This window comes from Triturus cristatus, chromosome 11 (assembly GCF_964204655.1).
Source record: "Triturus cristatus chromosome 11, aTriCri1.1, whole genome shotgun sequence".
NCBI classification, from domain to species: Eukaryota; Metazoa; Chordata; class Amphibia; order Caudata; family Salamandridae; genus Triturus; species Triturus cristatus.
In genome coordinates, this window is record NC_140594.1 from 436395309 (window position 1) to 436423029 (window position 27721).

The following is a 27721-nucleotide window of genomic DNA, read 5'->3' on the forward strand; positions in this document are numbered from 1 at the left end:
AAACCATCAATTAAGACGCCCGCAGTCAACCACAGGTCAGCGCGGGGCAGAGGATCATTCAGGCACCCTCTCGGTTTGCCACATGCAGAGGCAAACTTTTGCGCAGTGTAACAAGAACAAAGGAGAACCCCCATGGTGCAGACTGCAGCGTGCACTTTTATCAGAGTTCAACACAGAGGGGCAAATATAGGATAACAGTAAAGCAGCGAGATAACAAGCAAGTGATTCAAACAATCCACCCAGTCCGTATAGTCTGATAGTTGGACCAAGCCCATGTGCGGGGCAAAGCCCCTCTTACTGTTCAATAATCGATGTTCACTGATGTTTCAGAGACCTGGCGTGTTCCATCACGTGTTTAGTACTCGTGAAAATCTTGCCATCCGCTGCCTCCCCAGTGTGCAGCCTGGCTGGATAAAGCATCGCATACGGAATCCGTTCTCTAATCAGTACCTTCTTGACATTTTGAAATTCCTTCCATGCTGCCTGCACATTTGCTGTAAAATCCGGATAAAAGGATGGAACATTATTTTGATAGGTCGTTGTGCCTTTTTGCCGCGTTGTGCGCAGGATAGTGTCACGGTCCCTAAAATGTAATAGTCTGGCGATTATTGGCCTCGGAGGAGCTCCAGGCGGAGGGCGCGCCGCCAAAGCTCTGTGAGCACGTTCAACCGCAAAGAGGGTAGATAAGTTATCAGCTCCACAAATTTCGAGAAACATCTCCTCCATAAGTTAATGGTTCCGGGCAACGGCGGACACGGAGACCGCACTACCTTCAGTTGTTCCCTTGATAATACTTAGTAATCAAAAGTCAAGAAATGCGTGCACAGAAACAAAACTCCAGCACTTGCCGTTGAGGAGTGCTATCTGCTTACGCAGACAAATGTAGAAACAGTTTGGTGGAGTGGTGCACTGCTTATTAAAATCTCGAAAATAGTCAAAGAGTCAAATATGCCTTAGTAGGTGCCTTTTATTTTCAAAGAAGATTAGCCAGCCAACGCGTTTCGTTCATAAAATGAACTTCTTCAGGGCTGTAATTTACAATGAAAACACATAAATGGTGTGCACTCAACACATAACCGTATACACAATTGAGCGGGTGTACAGTAGGGTGACACAGAAGTGAGTATGGAGTCTGAAAAAAGCAATCCTAAGTAGGAAGAGTAAGTGTAGGGAAGGGGAAGGCGTGAACTAGTGAACAAGTCACAAGTGTATGATAAAGAAAGGAAGGGGAGGGTTGGGGGGGGTTTGTAGGGAAGGAAGGACGAAAAAGGAAATAACCAAAGAAGATGGTGAAAAATAAAGTAGTGACGACGTAAATGAAAACATGACATTAAACATATATTCAAATTATAAGCTCAACGAACAAAGGACATAAAAACAGCGAAATCAGGAGAAAACATGACCAGATACAGATAACAATGTTTAGTGACAATCAACCAAAAAAAAATCTTAGTCTATGAAGAATAGTAATAATAATATGTGAAACATGAAAAAAAAAACTAACGAATTAAATAAACACACGTATGTTGAAATATAAATAGAGTTATGCTCCCTATTCTCTTGTTGCTTAGAACATATTTATATTGTTTTTTATACACAAATACTTACTAATGTAAAAAAAAAAAGTGATTTTGACACTAGATAAGTGAAGGTAGTAGACATTATTAAAAATTAGTATTAATATTCCTGACATAAATAAGCTAAGAGGTTGGCCCACAATTTGTATATATGTACATAAACTAGGAAATAAGAGACAATACATCCATAGTCACACAAGTAAAAATGTATACAGTCCCACTCGGACAGCCCATGTGGGGTAAAGATCACACTGTGGCCCTTGCTGTCAGCAGTTAGAAGTCCGCAAACATCGGTACTAAATCCCAAGAAGAATGAAAAAAACTAATTAAAGTACATACCAAAGTAAAGGCGCTCTTGTCACACTGGGTTCGAATACACCTAGGTCTAGGTGGGCACAGGGTCACGCACAGGCCACCGTAATAAGGGCCTGAATGCACTATGTGCTACAAAAATAAAAGATAACAGTAGTCACATATAAGTGAAAAGAATATAAGTATTTTATGAATAATGTAGTTTTCCACGAACACGCAGAGGAGAGCAGGTATGCAGCATAAAAATCTAACAAAGTAAAATACTAATTAAATAACTAAATAGGGGGCGTGTGAGCCAAATAAGATCTATCCGATGAGGTGAAAGTATTAGGATCTACATAAAGTAGAGGCGGAAGGGAACGGGCCTTAGTGTGGTTCAAATAAGGACTGGAAGGACATATATCATAGTGAAAAAAACAAACAAGAGTCTGAACAATTAATATATAATGCGACTAGTCGAGTAAAAAGATGCACTACGTATTTAAGAAAGTTTTAGAAACAGCAGTCAAAGCGGAAAGGTGCGGGCCTTGGTGTAATCTAAATAAGTATAAAAATAACAACTATAATGATTAAAGGGACAATACTCTAGACAAATAATGTGTACTTCTGGTAATTACGCATTTGAAAAAGTTTATGACACAACAGTAAAAGCGGGCCTTATAGTAATATAAATAAGCATTCAATATAACACCAAAAAATGGTCAAAGGAACAATAATCAAGGCAAATGGTATGCACTCCTGGTATATACGTCAAAAAGTGAGTTTCGCATGATAAGTACATCAAAGGGACGACATCTCGCTAAAATAACTGGGAGCTTAAAACTCAACCTTAGTGTGCAATGATAATACTCAAAACTAAAAGGAACCCGTTTAGTTAAGAAAAGACGGAGGTTTGTAACAAAAAGAAAAAATGTAAGCAATTACGTCAAATAGAAAAAGACGCGCACGTCATGAAAAAGAAGATTAAGATAGAACATTGCGATGCCTCAGCGCCTGTGTCTGCGACCGAAAGCGGCATGGTTAAGTAAGACGGAGCATACCTGTACGCCGAAATAACGAGGACTCTTTCCTTCTGGGAATGTCAAAGTGGGTGCTACAAGCGAAGAGGCGCGGGAGAATAAATAGCTAGAAGGCGAGCACGTTAGCACGTCTCTACGCGGGGAGGTTCCAAAAACGCGTAGAGTGATGCAAGCCAGAGAAAATGATGTATCTAAGACTCTGGGATCCACAATCAAGTGGAGGCAGAGTCAGAACTAGTAGAAACATCCCGTCGGGATAAACGTCAAAGCCCCGTGTGACCAAAGCGGCCAGTAAAGGCAGAGTCAGAACCAGTGGAAACATCCCGTCGGGATAGATAACAAATGCTCGTATAAATAAAGCGGCCAGGGATGGCAGAATCAGCGTAAAACGTAGCGCTTTCAAATAATTTAAACACTGAAACGGTCAAGGTTCGATGTGTGATAATAAAAATACATTAAAGAATTGTCAATGTCCATAACAATGGACTAAGTTCGTATAAGGGGAAGATGGGGTAAACGGGGTCTAATGTTACACCCAAACAGTAAAATGTTTAAGATTGACAAGGAAAAAACAACATAACTCCAAAAAGAAGAAAAACAGCAAGGGCCACAGTGTGATCTTTACCCCACATGGGCTGTCCGAGTGGGACTGTATACATTTTTACTTGTGTGACTATGGATGTATTGTCTCTTATTTCCTAGTTTATGTACATATATACAAATTGTGGGCCAACCTCTTAGCTTATTTATGTCAGGAATATTAATACTAATTTTTAATAATGTCTACTACCTTCACTTATCTAGTGTCAAAATCACTTTTTTTTTTACATTAGTAAGTATTTGTGTATAAAAAACAATATAAATATGTTCTAAGCAACAAGAGAATAGGGAGCATAACTCTATTTATATTTCAACATACGTGTGTTTATTTAATTCGTTCGTTTTTTTTTTCATGTTTCACATATTATTATTACTATTCTTCATAGACTAAGATTTTTTTTTGGTTGATTGTCACTAAACATTGTTATCTGTATCTGGTCATGTTTTCTCCTGATTTCGCTGTTTTTATGTCCTTTGTTCGTTGAGCTTATAATTTGAATATATGTTTAATGTCATGTTTTCATTTACGTCGTCACTACTTTATTTTTCACCATCTTCTTTGGTTATTTCCTTTTTCGTCCTTCCTTCCCTACAACCCCCCCCCAACCCTCCCCTTCCTTTCTTTATCATACACTTGTGACTTGTTCACTAGTTCACGCCTTCCCCTTCCCTACACTTACTCTTCCTACTTAGGATTGCTTTTTTCAGACTCCATACTCACTTCTGTGTCACCCTACTGTACACACGCTCAATTGTGTATACGGTTATGTGTTGAGTGCACACCATTTATGTGTTTTCATTGTAAATTACAGCCCTGAAGAAGTTCATTTTATGAACGAAACGCGTTGGCTGGCTAATCTTCTTTGAAAATAAAAGGCACCTACTAAGGCATATTTGACTCTTTGACTATTTTCGAGATTTTAATAAGCAGTGCACCACTCCACCAAACTGTTTTTAAACATCTCCTCCATATAGTCCTCTAAACGCCCCACATTTGTAGACTCCGGAAGGCCCAAAACGCGAATGTTATTGCGCCTTGAGCGCGCTTCAATGTCCTCTCATTCTTTTCTTGGATAACAGCTAGGATTTTCGTGATATCCGATGTCTTCGCGGCAACCTGTTGTAACCCCTCCTCTGCATCGGAAATGCGCTGTTCCGCCTCTCCGAGCCGCATCGCCTGCTTGTCTAACTTTGCAGAGAAATGATCCATTCTACCGTTTAGGGCCTTTATCTTGCCATCTATTGCTTGAAGACTTTCGTGAATCGCTGCAAGCGATTTCTCCAACGCTGTAGGGGCCTGCGAGGAGGAGTCCAGGTCCGAATCAGAGGCTACGCCCTGCGCCGATTTAGCTCCCTTCCGTGGCTCAAACGTGAGACAAGGTTAATTCATCTCTGACTTACCCATGTTATCTCCACCTGTTAGCCCAGCTCTTACAGTGACTATACGGCGCCGCCTCTCTCTCTGAGCCACAGGCCGCCCCAACCAGGACCAGGGCAGCGCGGTCAGGGAGACGCCCCCAAGAAAGTCCCACACCGAACCCCGAGCTCCCCATCCACACGAGTGTAGCGTAGGGGGGGCAGCCAACTTGTCACAACCAGTGCGTCACTCCCCAAGGCACACCAGGCGGTAACTGCAGACTCACGCTGTGCACCAGCAGGCAGCGCAATGGAACCTTGATATTGTCCTGGCCCACAGTAGTAATGTAGAGGGGGAGGGGAGGAGGGGGCACACACTCTCAAGCGCACAGCAGAAAAAGGTTAAGGAGACACCTCACAGGGGCACCACTTCGTCAGTTATGCACCTCTCGGATCGCCGTGCCCAGTCCAGCCAACTACACCCAGTGCTGCCCCACCTCACCGCGTCTGTGTATGACTTCTCCCACAACACGTCCAGGGCACATATTGGCAGTGAAGTGGTAGATGATCCGCATCTCCTTCAGATCAGGCGATTACAGCAGAGAGGGAGGGGGAGAGGAAATCTCAGCATGAAATCGCCGTGGCAGGAAAAATGCCGCCCGGCGCACACACGGCCTCCCAGCGAGCCCGCGGCCTACTCCGGCAGTCCACGCCGGCCGCTTGCGTAGTTTCAGGTCCCCGTATGCAGCGCACAAGTCCCCCGCTCACCTCTGATATTCACCGGCCCAAATAAGCACGCTCAGCCCAGCCGTGACAGCAGCGTCTCCGCAGGTCGTGCCACCCTCACTCCGCTCCGGGCCGCCCAGCGCAGCAAACGATGAGGCCCGTGCAGCTCCAGCAGTCGACTAGCGGATCCTCTGACCTCACCGCACCGCCATTTCCACTACGCCGGCTCTTCTCCTCCGCCGCCGATCATCCCACGATGGTCACACCGCAGCACAAACTACATCGCTGCAAAGGTCTCAAAGTCAGCAAGACAGTACCACCAAGTTTAACAACAGATGGCTCCATAGGGGAAGGATACATTCAGGATATTTGTCGGCGGCCGGCAGAGCAACACTACAGTGCGGCCATCTTGCTGAGCACCAAGCCACACCCCCGCACTGAGTGATTATAATTAATTTAGCAAGTTCAGATGTCACCATTTGAGCACGGAAAAGTGATCTCAAATCCGACAGATAAAGAATTACATTATGGCTACAATTAGGAAATGCTGATATAATAACCTTCCAATATATTGCAAAGTGGAGGAAATTGCGCCCCGAAATTCGTGACGCTGTATTTACTAAACCATGAAACTCGGTCTACTTAGTCTCCATGGTCTGAACGGTCATTAACTCAATCCGGCTAACAACTTGTCATCAGCATTTCAGGCTTTGGGTCAAGCAGCCACCTACTGATTTAAGGCATCTTCAATTCTAGTCATAAACGTCTCTTGATAAAAAATTATTTCCAAACCCTGTAGCGTCGCGCTCTAGTCTTCACGGTGTTACGTGATGACGTAGAGCGCGGTGGCCATTTTGGGTGCGATGATAGAGCGCAGAGCCCGCGAGCAATGCGGAGGTCTCCCGGCGCTTTCCTGATTGTGTATCATAAATAAATAAATATCTTACTTACCTGCAACTCACGGTGTGACAGTGTCCTTCCTCCCTGGGGACCCAGAACATTACAACTGGCGACGAGGGCGGGATCCAAGAAAAATATAACCAGGAGCAAAACGAGGACCGCGTGGGACCAGGGTCATTACACCAGCAACCAAGGGGGCAGCAGCCGACCACACACAGGTACGGAACTAAAGGGAGAGCGCGGCAGAGGGGACGTTCGCCGTCATAAGCAGCCACCCACGCGCAGGAACAGCAGCTGCGACCAAGCTGACTGTAGCCAGCGTGATCTGCCACGAGGCAAGGAAGGGAAGGAAATAGTCATCACGCGCCACCCCAAGGCGCACGCGAGGACGCGGAAGGGGGCGAACACAGCAGGAAAGACACTGCCCACAGGTGAGAAAAGCAGCAGGCTAAGACAACGATCGTTGAAGCACAGAGTCAGTGGTTCCACATTCAAAGAAGATAGAAAGAACGCCTGGGGCCCTGGCGGAGCAAGCAGAACACAGCACAGGGGGTGGATCTGTGTCGCAACAGAGCCCTGCACGCCTGCACAGACAAAGCGCGCCTGGCAGTCTGAAGGGAGAGGAAAAGCCACCTGGAAGAAGAGCGGAAATGTGTGCTCAAATGTCCTCACTCACAACACCCATTCCCTTCTTACCCAAACCAGGGGATCCCTCGGTGAAGTGGGAAGATTGGAAGGAATACTTTATGAACTATCTGGAGGCCCTGGAGGACGAGAATGGAGAAGCATTTCCCAGCAAAAGAAGGAAGAGGATATTGCTTCACAACCTAGGTCCTGAAGGCATCAGAGTGTTCCAGAATATAGTCCCGACCCCACGACAAGCGGCGGATGACGACGTGTTCCAGCATGCGATTGATGATCTAAATAAACATTATAGGCCAGCGGTGTGCACGTCCATAGACAGATACAACTTCCAACAAAGGAAACAAGCAGTGGGGGAGTCCATAGACTAATACCTAGCATCGTTGAGGAAATTAGCAGTCACGTGTAAATTCGGTACATTACACGATGAATTCATTAAAGATCAAATCGTCATGCACACCACGAACTCGACGATCCAGGACAAACTGTGGGTAAATGGAGATGCGACCCTGAAGGAAGTCATAGCCATGGTGAAGACAGCGGAGCTATCGAAAAGATGTGCGGAGGCGGTGAAAAAAGAGACACCAGCCAAGCCCATGGTGAACAAAATCACGAGGCAGAACCACCGGAAAGAGGCAAGGGAGCAACAGGGGACACGAGGGCACAGGCCAAATGGACGCCCAGACCAGCACCGGCGAAGAAACCGGGCAATGAAGGCAAGAACACGTGTTACAGGTGCGGCAGTCTGTCTCATCCAGCCTATGATAAGCGGTGTCCAGCCTTTCGTGCCAAATGCATGTTTTGCGGGATCATAGGCCACTACGAGAAAGTATGTCGCCGACAGCAAAAAAGAGCGGCAGTCAAGTACGTCGCACAAGAGTCAGATGTGGAAGGAGAAGGCGAAGAAGAAGAAGACAGCGTGTTGTGCATAGAAGAAGACATACAAGGGATCAACTGCAACCGCTCCAAGAAACCCCAATGCGACCTAGTGATAGGAGGAATACTGATAAAAATGGTAGCAGATTCCGGATCCCCGTACACCATAATACAACAGACGGTGTGAGACGAACACTTCAAAGACCACCTGGGGCACCACATGGAACCCCCAGATATTCGTCCAGTCACATTCACAGGAGACCTCATTCCCATGGTAGGATACCGAAGCCTGAAATTTGAATTCAAGGAACGGAGTGCAAGATGCAAACTATACGTGGCAGAGAAAGGTCCTTCGGTCCTGGGGTGGATCGACCAAGGAGATTTGGGAATACAGTTGAACCCCGGTGGCACCACACAAGTTCTGATGACCAGCGACAAACAACACCCGGACGTCGAAAAACTGAAGGAAGAATTTCCCACCGTGTTCGGAGGCAAGGTCGGCAAATTGAGTAAATTCACGCACAAGATCGATCTCAAGGCAGATGCGAAACCGGTGTGCCACAAAGTAAGAAATATCCCACTGGCGATCAGAGAGAAAGTACAACAGGAATTACGCAGGCTAGAAGATAACGGCATCATAGATCTGATAACTAGTGCAGAGTGGTTGGCACCGTTGGTGGTAGCAATGAAGCCAAACGGCAAGGTGCGTCTGTGTGTCGACCTGAGGGAATTGAACAAAAACATAATAGTAGAAAAATTCCCACTACCAAGGATAGACGAGATGCTGGCAAAAACCAAGGGGATGAAATGGTTCTCAACCATCGACCTCACCTCAGCCTACCATCAAATAGCCCTACACCACACATGCCGAAAATTGACATCATTCATAACCCCCTTCGGGTGCTATCAGTTTCGCAGGATGCCGTTTGGACTGGCCTCGGCAGCAGCCGTATTTCAGAAACTTATGCACAAGCTGTTCAAGGAAGTAGAAGGAGTTCAGTACTTCCAAGATGACATCTTGGTGATGGGCATGAACAAAGCAGACCATGACGCTAAGTTGTCCAAAGTCCTACATGTCTTAGAACACAATGGACTCAAGGCGGAGTGGGACAAGTGCCGGTTTGGAATGACATCTGTCACATACTTAGGTCATGAGATCAGCGACCAAGGCATCACACCTAAACAATCCAATGTCAAAGCGATATGCGATGCACCACCCCCGGGAACCAAGGAAGAAGTCAGGTCATTTCTAAGCATGGCCGAGTTTTACAGCAAATTTGTACAGCATTTCGCCACCAAGACACACCACTTGTGTCAACTCCTCCGGGACAAGACAACCTTCGAGTGGACGGAGGAGACACAAGAAGAATTCCAGAAGATCAAAGCGGACATCAGCACAGCAGTTCCTCTGTGTGGATATGATCAGCAAGCTAGATCGGTGTTAACGACGAATGCAAGTGTAAGGGGCCTAAGAGTGGTCCTAATGCAAGAGACAAAAGAGGGGGAACTGGCCACCCTCAGCTTTGCATCCAGATCTTTTTCGCCTACGGAGCAGAAGTAAGGTGTAATCAAAAAAGAGATGTTGGCGGCAGTCTGGGCCATGGAAAAGTTCCGCCAGTTCTTATGGGGTACGAGATTCAGGCTAAGAACAGACCATAAACCTCTGGTCAAAGTCCTCACATCATCTGGACATGAGAGTGCGACCCCCCGTATTGCGAAGATGACCTTGAAATTATTGGATTACAGGTATGATGTAGAACACAACCCGGGAACCAAAAATAAAGTAGCAGACTATCTCAGTCGAGCCGCAGCCATGGAGGAAGCTCCAAGCGGTTCCGAGGATGAAGACACCAGAGTGGCGTTCACGGAGGATCACGAACGAGTGATAAGCGAACAGGAGTGGAAGGAAGCATACGAGACTGACTCAGACATCGGGGCTGTCAAGCAGTTCATACTAAGGGGATGGCCAGAGAAGAGGCACGTGGAGGTAGCGCTCATGAAATTCTTTGAAGTGAGAGAGGAGTTATCGGTTTGTGACCGAGGGATCTTCCGGCGGAGAGGAGAAAAGGTAGTTCCTCCCAACAAGTTGGTGCCACGTTTACTTGCCCTCATACATGAAGGACACCTGGGCATTGTGAAAACAAAGCTCAGGGCGAAACAGATGTACTGGTGGCTGGCTATGGATAGCCAGATAGAAGGGCACGTGCGGGAGTGCGAACGATGCCAAAGAGCGGACAAGTCCCAAAGCCTGATGCGCCCACCCTTAGGAAAATTTGACAACCCCGCTAACCCGTGGGAGGATCTGTCGATAGACATCTTGGGTCCAGTATTGGATGCTCACCGGAGTCCAGAAATATGTGGTGGTACTCGTAGACCAGTACTCCAAGTGGCCAGAAGTTGACATACAGGAAGACATGGACACCGACAAAATATTAAAGTTTCTCACAACCATTTTCCTTAGAGAAGGTATTCCACGCTCTCTCCTAAGTGACAATGGGCCTCAGTTCACGTCGGAAAAATGGAATGCGTACATGGGAAGGAATGGTATAAAGGTCAAACACGCATCCATATATCATCCAGCGGGAAACGGACTAGCTAAGAGGTTCAATAGAGTCATCATGGGCTCGGTACAGTCAGCGATCGGAGCCAGGAAGGACTGGGAAAAAGAATTAAAGTGCATGTTGTGGGCATACAGGATTACCCCGACCAGCACAGGATACAGCCCCTTCCAGATCCTAAGAGGTTGAGACCCATTCACGAAGGACAATGTTGCATGGAAGGAGCGCACTATCACGAGCAAGTGGTCTCAAGCAGTAGTGCACCACAATCTGGAAAAGGCGCAAAGAATATATACTGAACACTTCAATAGAAGAAGAAATGTCAAGGAGACGGAGTTAGAGAGAGGAGAGTGGGTTCGAGTCAAACTAGTCCAGTTAAGAAGGAAAGGTAACAGCAAGTTCAGTGCACCAATGCAAGTGGAAGAGGTTTACAACCGAGCAGCCCTGCTGAGCGATGGGAAAGTTTGGTCTCAGGACAGGATGTCCAAATGCAACAAGATATTGCAGCAACTCCCCAGACTCAAGATACTGAAGTCAATCCGGTGGGAGAAGGAACGGGAAATACTAGAGAAAGAGAGAGAGAGAGGAGGAAGTAGAGATGGGGAGTGATCCTGGTGCCTTGGAACTCTCAGGAAGCACCAGTGGATCGCCTCGTAGAGGAGTTCCCCTGAGTATAGGAAGAGGTGGAGCAAGAAATCCCTAAGAAGTTGCCGAGTACACTTCCAGTACTCCTGTGAGGCGTACCGGCAGAGCTGTGGTAAGACCGTTGAAGTACAGAGACTTTGAGATGGGAGACGGGAATGAGCTCACCAGCAGGTAGACTGAGAGACATTATCTTATGTGTAAAATGTATATCCATAAAGGAGGGAGATATGTAGCGTCGCGCTCTAGTAGAGCGCGGCGGCCATTTTGTGTGCGGTGATAGAGCGCGGAGCCCGTGAGCAATGCGGAGGTCTCCCGGCACTCTCCTGATTGTGTACCATAAATAAATAAATATCTTACTTACCTGCAACTCACGGTGTGACAGTGTCCTTCCTCCCTGGGGCCCCAGAACATTACAATCCCGTTCATGTCAACAGAACCGATTCAGGCGGGAGACACCAGATTTTGAGACCAAAAAAATGGCTTCGATTTAGCTGCCTCCCACCTGAAATTGCCTTTGCTTGAAATAGGAGTCAATGAGTAAAATACATTCTCCCCGATTCCTTTTTCAATTAAATATTGACATGTATGTAAATGTCTATTTTGCATTTTACATCAATGTGTGCTACAGGTCTGTGTGCCAATCTATGCAAATGGGACTGTGGGCCCCCCAGAACTGTCAAGCTGCTACCGCTGCTTGCGCCAAGCACCGCCCCTTCTTTCTCCCTCCAGAATCGTGAAGGGCGGGCGGCTACAACACTTGCCCGGGTCACAGTCACCTGTCATCGCCCGGGTACAATTTTACTGTTAATATCGCACCCGACTCTGGTCGTTGCTGTTGTGAGCTTGAAAACTGCAGTCATTAGCTTGGGCAGTATTTACACACCGGCGGAGACTGACACATACGGAACCCACGGCCAATGAGCACTTCGAAATCCTTGCAACGTACTAAGATTGACTGGCGAGTTTCCGATAAATGATCCAATCGTCGGTAGTCTTGCACATTATGATCCCGTCCTCTTCTTGAATACTCCCACAATACATTCAGTAAAGGGATTGGCTCTCCTGCAAACCGGAAGTACTGCACTTCATGATAGATGTAAATAGCAAGATCTGTAACGGACAGTGGACTTTTGGGCTGCGTTTACAGACTGGCCATTTACAGACTGTCCATGTAAGTATCTCAAATGACTTACGGATTAATTGCCATTGGGCCTATGATCTGTCAGTCCATATGTATTCTATATATATCTACCTTTTTTCTTTCTTTTTTTTACAGTGCCGCACATTGAATTTGTTTCAAGTACAAATTTAGAGCCCTTCTACTTTACGTAACTGTAATTGGATTATAAAATAGCTTTAATGGGGGTTATTGAGATCGCTGCGTGTAAACACAATTTCAGGGTATGTTTGGTTAGTACACTGGGAGAAAATATTCGTATGTAGTGGTTGATCACAGGTTTGATTCATGTTAGAGCTTTCTATGTAGCATGCAGCTCTCAGGTTTCTAGCCCGTGCACATAGGTTGAGCAATGCTTGCGTTGCAGAGATCCTTGAATAATCTCCTGGACACAAAATACAATCCTGCTATAATGACCGAGTTACGCGCTAGTGGTTTGCATTCTCATGTTACGCGCATGGCATTCCCTTTGAATACCTGCAGGGCTATTTAACATTTTTGTTATTTCGTGGGTGATTAGATGAGTTTGGTTGGCTAGTAATAAACATTTATTGTTAAATGCAAAAAATAAAATGTGTGCTATAAATGCTTACTATTCTTGTAATGGCTAATAGATATACTTGGCTTTCTAAGTCCAGGAGCATAAATAGACTTGACCTCAAAAAACTTTGACTTCTCAGTTTATCTCTTGGTAGTGTGATTTGGCATACTACATGTGCATTTGTTTCCCCTGATGGATTGCTAAGTGACCACCTGATGTGAGTGCCCCCAGCTGCCTCTCTTGTACCTTCAACCCAGGCCATTGGAATTACTGTTTTTCTGTAATGATTTTAATTAATTGAACAGTTAATAAAATTCAACACTGGAATTATGCAGCTAGAGATAGCGAAATTATGCAGGAAGTACGAGTAAATTATGTGGAAAGAAAAGCCAAATTATGAGGCACATTTTGTGACAGTATTACCTCATCGTTTTGTAATTTTTAAACTTGTTAGTACTAGTTTAACACCCAACTATAGCAATACGCTACAGAACGGTGACCAGTCCGTTTTGGAAAGTGCCTTCCTCTGCACGGTAACATGTGTCGCAGTGCTTTTAGTAACATTTGAACCGTTTGAGCTAGAAACCAAACTTGTTTTTTGTTAAAATCTGCAGATTCTGCAAATGAAAGATTATTCGGCAAATCTATAATAATGCGGAAATCGCTGCAGTCACGCAATCCCATAACTCCAGTGGCCCTGCTTTATCCCTTGCTTTCAGCTTGGGCACGGACCAGACAGCAGGTTTTACTCATTCACTGTAAAGTGAGACATTTGCTGCTGGCACATGAAGGATAGTGGACTAACCGCTCCCATATCCCCTGTATCCTTCTGCTCCACTTGGCCGAGTACAGACCTTCCACACCAGAGGAACTGAAAAGGGAAGAAAAGGACAATGGGACATCCTCCATTCATGTGAAACTAAAAAAAACCCAAAAGGCCCATTTTCCAACCCTCCGTAAAGATGAATGTGTTGGAGAATGGAGCTTTTTTGGGTTTGGCTTTTCAGATTGCTCCGCTCCAGGATATTGTGGCATAGATTAAAAAAATTTGCAACATAAAAATGGATATTTCACAGCACACAAATGCACATTTTGCAGCATTATTGCTGCACTTTATCGTACTCGTTATCATACGTTTTCAGCTTTAAAAACAATGGAAACTGTTTCCTCAGTGTCATTTTTAAAGAATCTGGGTACGTCCTATTTGAAATAATCATATTTAAAGTATCTGGCTGTGTTTGTTTGCTATGTATTCCTTTGTGGTAACAATTTTGAGCATAGATTAAGCCAAGCACAATAGTACAGGTTGGTCAGTGGTCCTGATTTCTGTGTGATTGCCCTGGCTTGGCTCTGGAACATGGGTCAGACCACCCTATCTGCTGTAGGATACAATGTCCCGACATTTGCCAATAAGCGCAGAAGAACATAGGAGCAGGAGGATACGATGTATGGAGCATCCAGGCAAAACACTTTGAGCAAACTGGAACGTTTTCTCTGTTAAGCAGCCTTGCAGGCAGTGGCGGTTCCTCCGCTACAGCAGAACGTCGCCTCACTGCTTTTAAGCATTGTAACAAAGAAAAAATAAAATGATAACTGAACATTATTATCATTTTATTTGTTCCAGCGGCTGGGGCGGGCCGGGCTGTTCTAATGAAAGAGCAGGGCAGAGCAGGAGTGGTTTGTGCACTTTCACTGTTCTCCCCACAGGCTGCATTGCAGCCTGCGTGGAAAATGTGCCCTGGCTCCCTGTTCCTGGCGCAGCATCTAACCGCGACGCTCAGACCAATCACAACGCTGTTGTGATTGGTCAGGGGAGCCTGGGTTCTTACTGGTTCGCAAGTGCTGACGGAGGAGAGACGCTGCAACGATAAGGTATGTTTTTTTCTCTTTATTTTTTTACATGCCTACTACTGCAGCCTCTTTGTGCAATTTTAAAACGGCAAATTGAACCTGTCGACCCATTTTAACAGGTTTAAAACCTATTTCAAATATTAGTAAGCCACCCACTAAGTAAGCCTTAATGCCCAATAAGGCATGGTTCATGGTATTTGAAAGTAGGACATGCAAATGTTTAATGTAAAACATGTCCTTACAGTGACATGACCACAAAATATATTTTCACTGCAGCAGGCCTGTTAATTAGGAAAGCATTGGGATATAATACTTAAATTAAATAATGTTATCTGTGCTTAGAAACAGCTACAAAGTTCATTCTTGGGACTTTTAAAAATATTTCTTACAAACCCACTTCATTGGTAAAGTTGGATTTGTACTAAGTATTTTACAGATCTTTTTTTAAAAAAGTCACCTTTACCTGCCTAAAGCCTTTAGAAGCCCATTTGCAAAAGCCTACAACTTTCACCCTTGTACTGAATAGCTCGTTAATGAGGTGTGAACTTGCTCCCAGAGGTGAAATAAAGACCTTGGGTGTGAGGAGGTATTCTGTTCCTCTAACAGGATGATTTCTGGTCTATGTCCAGGAACTTAAATAACTTAAAAGTAGCCTATCCTGTCACAGGAAGATGTAGCTAACACCAGACCCTTCCCCATCATTTGCCCATCTAGTCAGCCAGGCACCAGTTCCAGTGGGAGAGGAGCTGCCTTTAGACCCGGTTTTGAGTGACTACAGAGAATGGATTGCTCATTTCCCTCGCCACACCTAGGGTCAGAAGCTATGCACAGGGGAAGAAAGGTTCTGCCATGTTGGATTTAGGTAGACAGGGGCACTGTCGGATTGTTTGCAATATGGCACACAGGAACTGCTGTACAAGTGGGTAATGTTACAACATTTTCCCTATGGTTTAGTAAGGGGCCAGGAGACACCCCACCAGGCATCAATGTGGCACCCCTGAGCACCCTTTTCAGAACACTGCTTGACCGGTGTAAGACAGAAGGACTGTTCCTTCTGTTGAGACTTGAGGAGACCAGAAAGACTGGACATGCTTCTACTTTTATCCAAAACAAAGAAGTGCCTTCCAAGGGCCGGTTGGCTGGCCTCCTAATAAGCTACAGGGACACAACCAGCTCCATGAATTCCTTCTCCTGAAGCTCCCTGCTGACCAGTTCCAGCTGAAACAGCCCTAGACCCTGCTAGTGGCTTCTTCTGTATTGAGTCTTGACCGCCACATTTTGTCCCTGAGGTCCTCATACCCATGGCTGTGTCAAAGTGTACTGGTTAAAACTTTCTGAGAAACCTTACATGTTTATAAACATTTTAGCTCCAAAGGCCTACGGAGGATCAGGACAAACCTACCAAGTCGATCCGATTGCGGGCCAAAGATTCAGTTTGCTCCCACTCTGAGCTTTTCTGCAGTTACAAATACGTTTCAGCTGGAAGGCGCGGAAATGCTATCCATCCTCGTTGAGCCCGTATCGGCTACAGCTTTCAGCCTTGCTCTGCTGGAGGAATCTGAAATCCAAAAAGGAGACTATGTGCAAAGGTAGAAATCTTCACAGGGCGAATGTGCTGAAAGTATCCTGCCAGTGAAAAAAGTACTTTTACGCACATTTTGAATTTCATCCGCTCAGATCTTTCCTGCCAAAAGTCACCAGCTTCTCTGGGATCTCGTCCAATGTCTAACTGGCTTTGTGTACCCCTTTTTGGCCACAGCCTGCTGTCTTGCCCCGCTGGGGATTTTGGACTTCTGTTTCAATGGCCAAGTCAGAAGGTAAAACTACTGACTACGATGAACCTGGTTTTATTGCCCGACCCATGCTCCATCATGGTTAGCCAGAAATCGTATCTAGGTTTCAGCCAAGCACAATCGGATGACCGTGGTTGGTGCGTAACAGATTTTGGCACTATTTTTATTTAAACTTTAAAAATTCATATCTCCAGTTACCCATATTGGATTTGTTGTCATTTTGGTATCGTTTTGTTCATTGAATGAATCTCAATTTTAATAAATTGTGCTAGGATTTTTTTTTATTGTTTTGTGTTTTTAGAACTTGTAAATGATTTACACATTTTCTTAAGTTAACCCTGTCTGATCTGTGCCACAATTACCATGCGTTTAATTTGGGTTTATATTACTTAATCCTTTACTGGGCCCACTAACATAAATAGTGGCATAATTACTATTGGTAGACTAACATTCACCCCAACTAATAATCCACTTGCTCGCATGGCAAATATTGCAGACATTGCACTACTTGATTATAGTCAGTTAATCCAGTGACAACTTAAAGATTTTTGGGCATCAGCAATATATATATTTGTGACTCCTTTTTAGGAACAACTTTATTACCCCTTTACGGGTCATTCAAGTCCTAGTGATGCTGAACAATATTCAGTTATATGTTAGACCTTCAGAAACAGGGACACAGAAATGCAACTGAAAGCTCAAAGTGCCTGGTCTAATCCAGCCACATAGTACCAGAAAGAATGGTTGAACAAGCATTTCTTTTTGAGATTTGATCTAGATTTGTTTTAGTTGCAATAACAGCAGTTCAGTGTCTAACCAGGGTGCTACGTCCACTATTGGAAAAACATGCTATGGGTGACTAGTTAGATGTTTGGTGTGCTAGTGCATAATTTTAAAATAAGTCATATACACATAGTGATTGAAATTGTAACATTAGTGCGAATGTGTAATTTCTTATATACTGGATTTCTTGCTGCAACAGTGAAAATCAAAGCACTGTTCTGAGCACTTAAACCATTCCATTGGTAAAAATCAAATAACTTTCTCCTAATTTTTCTTTTCCTGTCTCAGCCCACTTCTTCTATTTATATGTGTGACTTCTCTGGCTACATGGATACCTGTGACCCTGCTGGGTAATATAATCTGGGTAGTGTAGGATACAGGAGATTGACAGAGAGATATACAGAACAGTGTAGTGAGAGATGAGCAGTAGCGGGAGTAGAGATCGAGATGATGTTTAAATATATGTGAGGTAGGGATAGAAGTTAATAAAGGAATGTGAGATAGCCAGAAGAAAAAATAAAGAGCTACAAAGGGGATAATTTTAGAGTGCAGTAGAGAGAGATAGAGATAAGGAGAAGCAAATGCAGAGAGAGTCAGTGTAGTACACAGTTCTTCAAACTGTGGGGCGCGCCCCCCTGGGGGGGGCGTGGATTGGTTCCTAGGGGGGCACGAAGGCTTCTGCAAGGACATGTAAATGAAGACGCCTGGAAGTGCAGCGATGTTTATTTGCTGCATTTCCAGGCTGTCTTCATTTACTTCGAAGCCCTCAGAGTGCCGTGGGGCCAGAGGTTAGTGGGTGTGCTGCTTGGGGCTCGCTGGGCAGTGTCTGGAGTCTTAAGACTCCAGCAGGCCCCGGTTTTTCACAGGTCTTTAAAGACCATTTGCATACCTTTGGAAACTGGTTATGGAGGCTGTTTTTTTCTCTTCTTTTTCCAGTACCCCCTGGGCCCCGACTCTGCCTATTCCTCCTTACATTTGTATTTTACATATACTGCTGTAGTGTGAAAATGCAATTCATGAAAATGAATATAAAAAGGGTTGCCAATAGAAAAAAGGCCAGCCATGTATGTTTAAAGAGCCTGCAAAGACCTTGCTTTGACACTAAATAGGGTCTTAAATAAAAAAGTATGTATTCATTTGTAATTTGACTTTCTGTCTGTTCCTTTTATTTTCAGTCACGAAACATTCAAGCAGCCCTAGAACACATTTAAAAGTGCTTTATATTTGCTTTTCGAAGTATGCACAGATAAGTGCTGAAATTAGGGCTTTAGGTGACTGTTTATTTTTGTACTGTCTGCAACATCAAAATAATGAGCTGGCAACCCTAATCATAAGACTGGAAGTTTGTTGCAGGATCAGCACATTATTTATTTCCTTCACCCTCGATTCCCTGATTTAATTCCATAGTAGCAATAGTTTAACTTATATCTGAAACCCTACGCCCGTCAATAACATGCTGATTAACTTAAAGTGTCTGGGAATTCACCCTGCATTCAGACAACTCACTCCTCATTCTCACCCTGCACTCACAGCGCATAGTTATGGTTTTCCCGCATTTGCCACACAATCCATCATCTGCTGTATAATTTGCAGATTGAAAAATGCAGCAACACATGTTACCTCACAGTGGAAGGCCCTTTCTAAATGTTGACTGGTCACCTTTCTGTTGCTTACTGCTATATGTGGGTGTTAATGTGGTACTTATGAGGGGCAATAAAGGGCAGGACAATGTTAACAAGTGTAAAAATAGCAAAATAGTGCAGTAATGCTATCACAAAATATGCAGCATAATTTGCCTTTGCTTGCTGCAGAATTTAGTCAACCATGCTGCATAATTTGGTCTTCTCCTGCCGCATAATTCCAATGGCCCTGTATATAGTGCTATGAGGTCCCAGCCTGTGGCAGAAAGCACTGTGAATATGCAAGTCATTATTTTAAAACAGTGTTTACATACTCTAAGCTAGGCAGCGGCAACATGATGCAGTGATTGAGATAAAAAAAGTTCTTACAAAACATACTTTTTAGGGATGTATGTCGTTACAACGCACACTTTTACAACGCATGCACTTACAACGCATTTTTTACAACGCAAAATCCATTACAACGCATTCCATTACAACGCATGACACTACAACGCATTTTTAAAAACTACCTTTACAACGCATTCCATTACAACGCATACTACCTTTACAACGCATACCATTACAACGCATAATATTAAATTGCATTTAAGGTAAGTATTAGATAGTATAGGGGTAACAATTACTTTTCTAACTCCAGGGGGTGCAACAGTAGGGTAAGTGTTGGATAGTATAGGGGTAAAGATTACTATTCTAACTCCAGGGGGTGCAACAGTAGGGTAAGTGTTGGATAGTATAGGGGTAAAAATTACTATTCTAACTCCAGGGGGTGCAACAGTAGGGTAAGTGTTGGATAGTATAGGAGTAAAAATTGCTATTCTAACTCCAGGGGGTGCAACAGTAGGGTAAGTGTTGGATAGTATAGGGGTAAAAATTACTATTCTAACTCCAGGGGGTGCAACAGTAGGGTAAGTGTTGGATAGTATAGGGGTAAAAATTACTATTCTAACTCCAGGGGGTGCAACAGTAGGGTAAGTGTTGGATAGTGTAGTGTAATATTATGCGTTGTAATGGTATGCGTTGTAAAGGTAGTATGCGTTGTAATGGAATGCGTTGTAAAGGTAGTTTTTAAAAATGCGTTGTAGTGTCATGCGTTGTAATGGAATGCGTTGTAATGGATTTTGCGTTGTAAATAATGCGTTGTAAGTGTAGTGTGTTGTAAAAGTTGCGTTGTAAAGGTTGTTCCCCACTTTTTAGTAATAAGTAATCAAACTGTATCAAATGCAGACATTTTTGTAAGTGTCTCCACTAATCAAGATCCCAGCTGATAACTCCTTTACATTACATCTTAAAAAGAATAGATCTTTGCCACCATAAAGCTTTAAGCAGATCCACTGGAATTATTCAGCAGAAGAGGACAACATTATGCGGCAGGTTTGACTAAAGTATGCAGCAAGAAAAGGTAAATTATGCGGCACAATGCGCCACATTTTGTGGTTAGCATTACTTCATTATTTTGTCATTGTAACTCACGGTAACACTGTCAGGGGAAATATTTCACCTCATTAGTACCAGTGTAGCACCCAAATACAGCAGCAAGCAACCACAAGATTACCAGTCAATCTTTGCAAAGGGCTTTCCACTGCTCCGGAACGCTTTGTGACGCTTTAAGTAACTTTTGTTCCGTTTGCGCTAGAATCAAGTTTTTTTTGTTGAAATCTGCAGATTATGTAGCAAATGCAATACACTGATAATTATGTGGAAAACGCTGCTGCAGAAACTCATAATTCCATGGTTTCTTTTTTAACTTTCTGCACTACCACCCGCACTTCAATTTCAGGCAGAGGCATCTCAAAGTCAGTATTAACCATTCAGGGGCAGTTTTTTTGTGAAACCTGAGTCCATGGGGTGGCAGGTAGAAGGCCAGCAGGGCCGCATTCAGATGCAGAGCCCTAATCCTCTTGATCCCTGAGGCCTCACTGTGATGGTCTAGGAGACAGAGGAAAGGAGCGAGATTCATAGATATTGTCAAAGAGACGGCCCAGAATAGGGAGCACTGTATGCGGACTCATTTTTATGTTTACAAATGGCCAGAGACTGCTTCTTCAGCGAGATACCCCAAAGAAGGGGACAATATAACTGTTTTTTTTTTTTTAAAGGGACATTCATTAGTGAAGCTGGTACTGCTGCCAAGTGTGTAAGTGGCCACTGCTGGTTATCATAAAGGAGCAGATGCAGCAGGACTGGGGCCCAGGGATTTTGGGGGCCCACTGCATCACAATTATGACTGTCTACCTTTAAAAAAAGGGGGCATCAGAGCTTATTGCCCTTTCAGGCATTAGGACAGAGGTGATTATCCATCATGGAGGGGAAGAGGTAAAAGAGGTAAAGGAGATAGACTGCTACCCAGGACTGTAGTTATTATTAGTGCAGCAGGTATAGTTGCATTGGGGTCAAAGAGTGTGAGAGGCTCACAACACCCCAATTATGGGGAGCAGTTTGTTTGGGATATCTGTTTTTGTTTGATGCATTTGCTGTTTTATAAATCTCATATTTGGTGCAGTTCATAAGCTATAGAAAAAGTATTCCTGAAATCATCTCATAAGCCCCGCTCCCTGCACGCAGCCATGTCCCTCCCGCTCCCCCAATCCTTGTCATAAAGTTTTGGAGGGGGGCCTGACCTCAAAACATTTTGCTTAGGGGGGGCTCAGAGTAAAAAAGTTTGAAGACCTCTGGTGTAGTACAATGATCTGAGGAGTGAGGGAGTGTGAAAGATAATGTAGAAAAAGAGGTGAATGTGAGAGTGAGGTATGGGCAGTGAAAGGTAGGTAGACATAGAGACTTGAGGAAAAAAGAAAAAAGATGCAAGGTAGAGCGAGAGCAAAATGAGAAAAGATATATAGAAATTGGCCAGGTATTAACTGTACTGGAGATGAGAGTATGGTAGAGAGAGGAGTGAATGGTAGGAAGAGGAACTTGGTATTAATAAGAGGAAGTTGAGAGACATATGTGGCATAGAGACAGTGGCGTGGAGTTTATACAGAGGTAGAGAGTTGTGAGAGGAAGAAATGGTTTGGTAGTGAGATCTATTTAGAACAAGCATTTGCAATGCAATGGGTCTCGCATTTCGGACCTTATAAGTATTTAGCTATGCAGCACATTATCGCACTAAATGTAAGCAGTATGGTTTTAAAAGACCACATCCTTGCACACACAGCCGCGGTACACATATTATAAATTAAAATCAAGAAAACAGCTGATAAGGATCACATAAAACGTTTCCATTCTATGCATCAACTAGGTATTGTAGTACCTCCAGGAATGGTGCTCTTCCCCAATCAGTGGAAATAAATGTTATAGCCTCCAGGCATTTCCATGAATGAATTTGTGTAAATTAGCATTAAACTAAGTAAAATTGAATAATCTGCAATCCCTTCTTTGAAATTATCATGAAGCACCCATATCAAAGCTGTTACACACTGCCACTTTATAAACCTTTGTATACAGTGTGAAAGGGGTGATAACAGTAACCGATACTAAAAGGTACAGAGAGGACCCTAATGTAAAAAATATACATTTCTGCTCCAATAAGTATTTGAAATGCTCACTCAAGCCAGATTTTTTGGGCAGAGTCTTCCACTAAAATAAGTTAAATCTCATTAGGAGCAGTCTGTTGCGCCACTCGCCTCCATCCAAACAAGATCACGCTGATTTTCCTCCAGACATTTCAGATCAAATTTAAACTAAGTGTGAGCCAGGAAGTTGCATTCATAACATCTTCAGGCCCGACAAGATGGCAGCAAATTGCACACAAACATACATTGTAAACATATACAGATGGTAAAGAGGAGATATATGGATTTCAGCCGAGCACTGCTTTGGCGTAGCTCCCCCTGCGCATAACATGCATTAGGCTGCAGCGAGCACATTTTGGCGTAATTCTCACATGGCTACCGGTTCAATATTTTAATATAAGCCACACTTGACTGACCACAAAAATGAAGAGAGTGCACCGGGAGACAGCCCACAGCCAGGGAAGGCCAGTCTCTATGGAGACGGATTAAGCAGGGAGGCAGACAGTATTCTTTGTTGGCAGAAGGCTCATCGGCATTCCGAGCTCTTCCTGGTTACTAAATATAGCAATCCAGGTTTGTGTGGCAGTCTTCAGAGGGAGGGCAGGCGTCTGACGGGTGAGTTTACGCTTGCAGTGAGTGCATGGTTTGCGCGATACTGCATACCTTCCCGGCCTGTGCCCCTGCCTTGGCGCCTTGGCATACGAGTCATTTCTGGCGAACCACTTCAGAATCTCCATGTCCGTGCCAGACCCCTGCCGTTTCCCCTAAACTGAGACCGCCTGCTCAGGCTCTCCCAACTGCAAGTGACAGAAGAGGGTGTTAAAATCCCACTCGTTCGCCTGACGATGCGAGGACGCCAGACCGGAGCTCCAGCATTGTGTCTCACCGCATCCACGCTTGCCTATGCACCACAGCGCAGCAGCCAGCGCCCATAGCTTGGCAACTGCAGTTTTTTAATATGTAGCGTTTAAAAACAAGCAACGATGAGTTGTAAAGAAAAACGAAACGTTCACTGATCGATGTTTCGAAATCAACGATTAACGATGAGACCGGGTGGCAGCGTCATGACTGAACGACTCAGTGCTATAGTCGTTAGGTGCTTGTGCTGTCTCTGCCTCCCGCCGTGAATTGGGAAAACGCTACTGTTTTATTGCGCATGCGTACAATGTAAGGCATCGTGCGCATGCGAGACAAAGAGTGCAAATTCACTCACAAATAACAAACAAGCATTGAAAACGCAATAGGACTCGTATTTACGCGAGCCCTATTGCATTTTAAACGGAAGTGCGAACGTGAAAGAAGGCAGGAACGGGAGGGGGTGGGAAGAGGCAGGGAAACAAAACTGTTTTTGAAGTAAAGGGGCCGAGGAAGGAACAAAAATGACGACATAGCCGTCAGGTGGCGGGACTAACAAGCTAAACCCCAATCACAATGCAGAATGTATGATTGGAGCAATCACAAATATGGCCGGAAATTGGGCGAGCTTCCCCCGCTATAGTGTATGCTGCATGCCTCGCAAAGCGAGCAGTGCGTTGCGCTGCAACGCTATTCGAGACCTACGAAGGGTGCGAGAAATAGTTGAGGTGAGAAGGGGGTGAGCTGAAATGGAGAAGCAGATCCTTGGGGAGATGTATTTGCAAGAGAGGGTGATGGTTAGCGAGCGAGGGAGTGGGATTGATGATAGAGTACAAGTGGTAGAGAAATAGAGGTAGGCAGGAAGGAGTAAGATGTTTAGAGCCTCACATACTAAGAATTGATTAGGAAAAAAGATTGCAGATTGAGCATTGACTTTTTTCAACTCCAATTCAGATTTAGCAAACGGATCTATTTACTGGTAGTTCTGTTCACAAAATACTAAATCGCAGGGTGTTGCAAAATTACCAGCCTAATTGATATTTATTGGGCAGGTCGTAATTGCAACCCCTGCTGTTGGCCACATTAACAAGGATGGTGATCTGTAAGGGACAGCTAACCACCTTGTCTGTGAGTGTGTTGAAATAAAGACCACTTTTAAAACAAATGCAGCCCATTTCCTTTAAAGGAAAGAAGACTATGTTAAAAAAAAAATGTTTTCTTGTTTCAAAAAGTTTCATAGGTTTGGCAATGGAAACTTTTTCAAGATTCTCAATGGGGGATGCGTCCATACGGGCCCTCTTCCCTATTACGAATCAGTTACCACCCCAACTTGGGAGTCTGTAAAATTTCAATATACTACGGTCGCAATACATTGATACAGCAGGGTCAGATTCACTATTTGGAAGGTGTGTCCAAAACATGCTTCTTTCAAGTAGTGATTCTGAAACCATTTCTACACCCATTTACTGATTTGTAAAGCCTTTTCTGAATCTCCAAATGTGTTTAGTACATTATAACAAGGATTTTAGCCTTCACAAACCCTCTGATTTACCGAATTGGAGGGTTTGACACTGCTAAAAACCCTTTGGCCTTGAGAACGTTAGATAGTTGAAGGAAAGGGAACAGAGGTAGAACAAGAGAAATGTGAGGTTAGGTAGTGTACTAACAGTGAGGTAAATTGAGAGGTTAGGTAATAAGAGAGAGGTTTGGGTGAAGGAGTTGCAGTAGTGAGATAAATGTGAGGTAGAAAGAGCAAAGAGATAGAAAGGTAAGTGAGGGTTGGGAGGTAGAGAAAGGGCTAAGAGAGAGGTAAGGAAGTAGAGACATGACAAGAGACCTGGAGAAGTGTGGTAAAGATAGAGGTGAGGTATGAGAAGTGAAGTAGATGGAGGAGAGTTGGAGGGAGGTCAGATCGAAAAAGAACAGCGGAGTATAGCGAGAGCGATCAGTAGAGAGTTGAGCTAAGGAAAGGGGATTGAGAGTGATGGATATAGGTGTAGGCACAGAGAGTGATGGAGAGGAAAGCCATGAGAGAGATATAGAGGGAGATACATTTGAGTGAGGTAAATGAGGGAGAAGTGAAAGAGACGAAGGTGAAGCAGAGAGAGCTGAGTTTGAGAGAGAGGATGGCGGTGCATAGAGAAATAGAGAGAGAGGTTAAGAGAGAGGGTTATTGTAGAATAGGAAAGTTGAAACAAGGATAGAGAAATTTCATAGAAAGATAATGGTGTAGTTTAATTACCAACAACTGTCTGAGAGTGCAAGGGTTAAGGCTGGACAGGCCGGGCATGCAATGAGCAAATGTATTATCTTTTAGGGCAACACAGCGCCTAAACCAAAGTTGCTGCGTTGCATTGTGCAAGTGAAGAAATGGTTATTTAAAGTGACCTTCTTCTACACCTTGCTCCTGTGCCAGTGTACAAACTGGCTGCCTAGCACTACGCACAACCCTTGCACCTTTGTGCAGAGGTGTGTGTGTGTGCTTTCTAACATTTCTACTGGAAGCATACCCTTCCAGTAAAAACCCTATGCCAAGATAATTCTTAAACATTCTACGCATCGTATGTGTGGTGTACAGTGCACCACAGATGCAATGTGTTGAATGTTTTGAGAAAGGAAAACAATTCTTCATGTTCGAGCCTGCTTCGAAGGGGTGTTATTTTTTTTTTTACACAAAGCCTAATCTGACTATATTACTAGATTGAGTTTTACATCAAAATTAAGGGTATTTGTGCTAATCTGTCCAGGTTACACCCATGTAATGTTCCTTTGGTTCAAAGGGATGCAAAGCACTATCTGTGCTGAGAAGCGGCCACCTTTCCAGCACATAATACTTTTTGCGCTGGAAAGTAAACATACTTGCAAGAGTATGCCATGCTTTGCATCCCTTTGTGTGACTTTGCCGTATTGTAAAAACCCGTAGTAAATCTAATAAAGTTTGTTATGCATGCTCCGCTGTTAGATTAGAAAAAGAAGTTGGCTTTTATGAGCAATGTATCAGGTTATTAGGGCAGGTGGGGCCCCTGGGCAATTGCCCTCTTTGCCCATGCCTCCGATTGTCCCACTCAAAAAGAGTACACGATTGGTTAAAAAAATTAATATGTTTACACACATGGTAATACCTTGGGAGGGGGTGGGAGGGAGTGGCATTAAAGACCTATGTGTAGTCAGATACTGCCCTGTTCTCTTTATATTTAAATTATTTATTCTGTAAAATATCCGCGTGTGTCAAACCACAATGGCTGCTGTAATATCAAACAAATTTGAGGTACTTGACACCCGTCGTATGATAATAGGCATTTTATCCTGAATGATACCAGACACTTGTGCAAAGAGTCTTGCAGCCATTTTCACCCGAAGAGATATGTTGTTATGAGAAACGAGTATGTGTCTTTCACTCAAATTTGAGTATGCTTAAATAGGCATCAAATGTGTGGTCAGATTATAGATCCCCACCTCAGGAATTTCCAGGTTGTTGGGGAATACAGGTTTTTAAGACCATATGAGTGAGATGTGGTTAGAGAGATTTTAGAGGGAGTTGGGAGGGAGGGGAGGGGGGTGTTATTGGTTGTTATTCCCACAGGTTTATCCAGTGGGGTGTAGGACGCATAGAGTGCACTAATAAGCACTACAGGATCCTGAATAGCGGGCGGGCTTTGGCTTAAGGTGTGCATCACCACATTTCCCCCAACAGATGGACTGGCAATCGAACCTGAAGGATTATTTTGCACTTTTATATCCAACTGTGTTGAATCTTGAGATGAACGCCATGCCTTCCGCAACGCCCAGCGGGCTGTTTTCACTGTTTTATTGCAAATCAATAAAATGTGTTTACAAAAAAAGAATGAGTGAGCTAGTGGTTTTTGTGGACTAGCTACAGACCGAATTGTATCCCTTACTCAACTGACTTAACCTTCACAGTGCGGTGAGCATCAACGGATCATCCATTGTCCTGGAAAGAAAACGTTTATGATGAAAATACCACAAACATTTTGTTCTCCAAAATCAAGTTTGGTATGTGAGGGAAATGCTCCCCTCGCGTCCCAGATTTGATATCTTTTTTGCTGAGATGCACACCACGCTGTGCTTGGTGATGCCACAGCTAAATAAAAGTAAGAGTAGACGGCGCTAATGGCACGGTTTGCTTTCACTTCTGATCAGTGCCAGGGAGGGCACCTATCAACATGGGAGAGGCAGCGCTGGAAAAGAGACGGGGGGACTGTGCCTGGGTTTCCCCATCCCCCTGTGCAATAGTCTTTCTGGCACCCGGGGGTGGATATGGGCACCTGCAACAGGAATGGATTAAACAAGGGATCATACAAAGTCAATATCGTGTCCACATGGTGTTAGAAAGT

The 27721-nt window shown here is 44.1% G+C and overlaps 1 protein-coding gene across 1 annotated transcript in view; it reads left to right on the forward strand.

The window, feature by feature from the left end:
• Positions 1–12243: 12243 nt before the first annotated feature.
• TMEM230 (transmembrane protein 230) overlaps positions 12244–27721 on the forward strand; it is an 83260-nt gene continuing 67782 nt past the window's right edge. The window contains exon 1 of the mRNA XM_085636356.1: positions 12244–12382. The gene's annotated coding sequence lies outside the window, so the exon portion shown is untranslated. The remainder of the gene's footprint in view (positions 12383–27721) is intronic.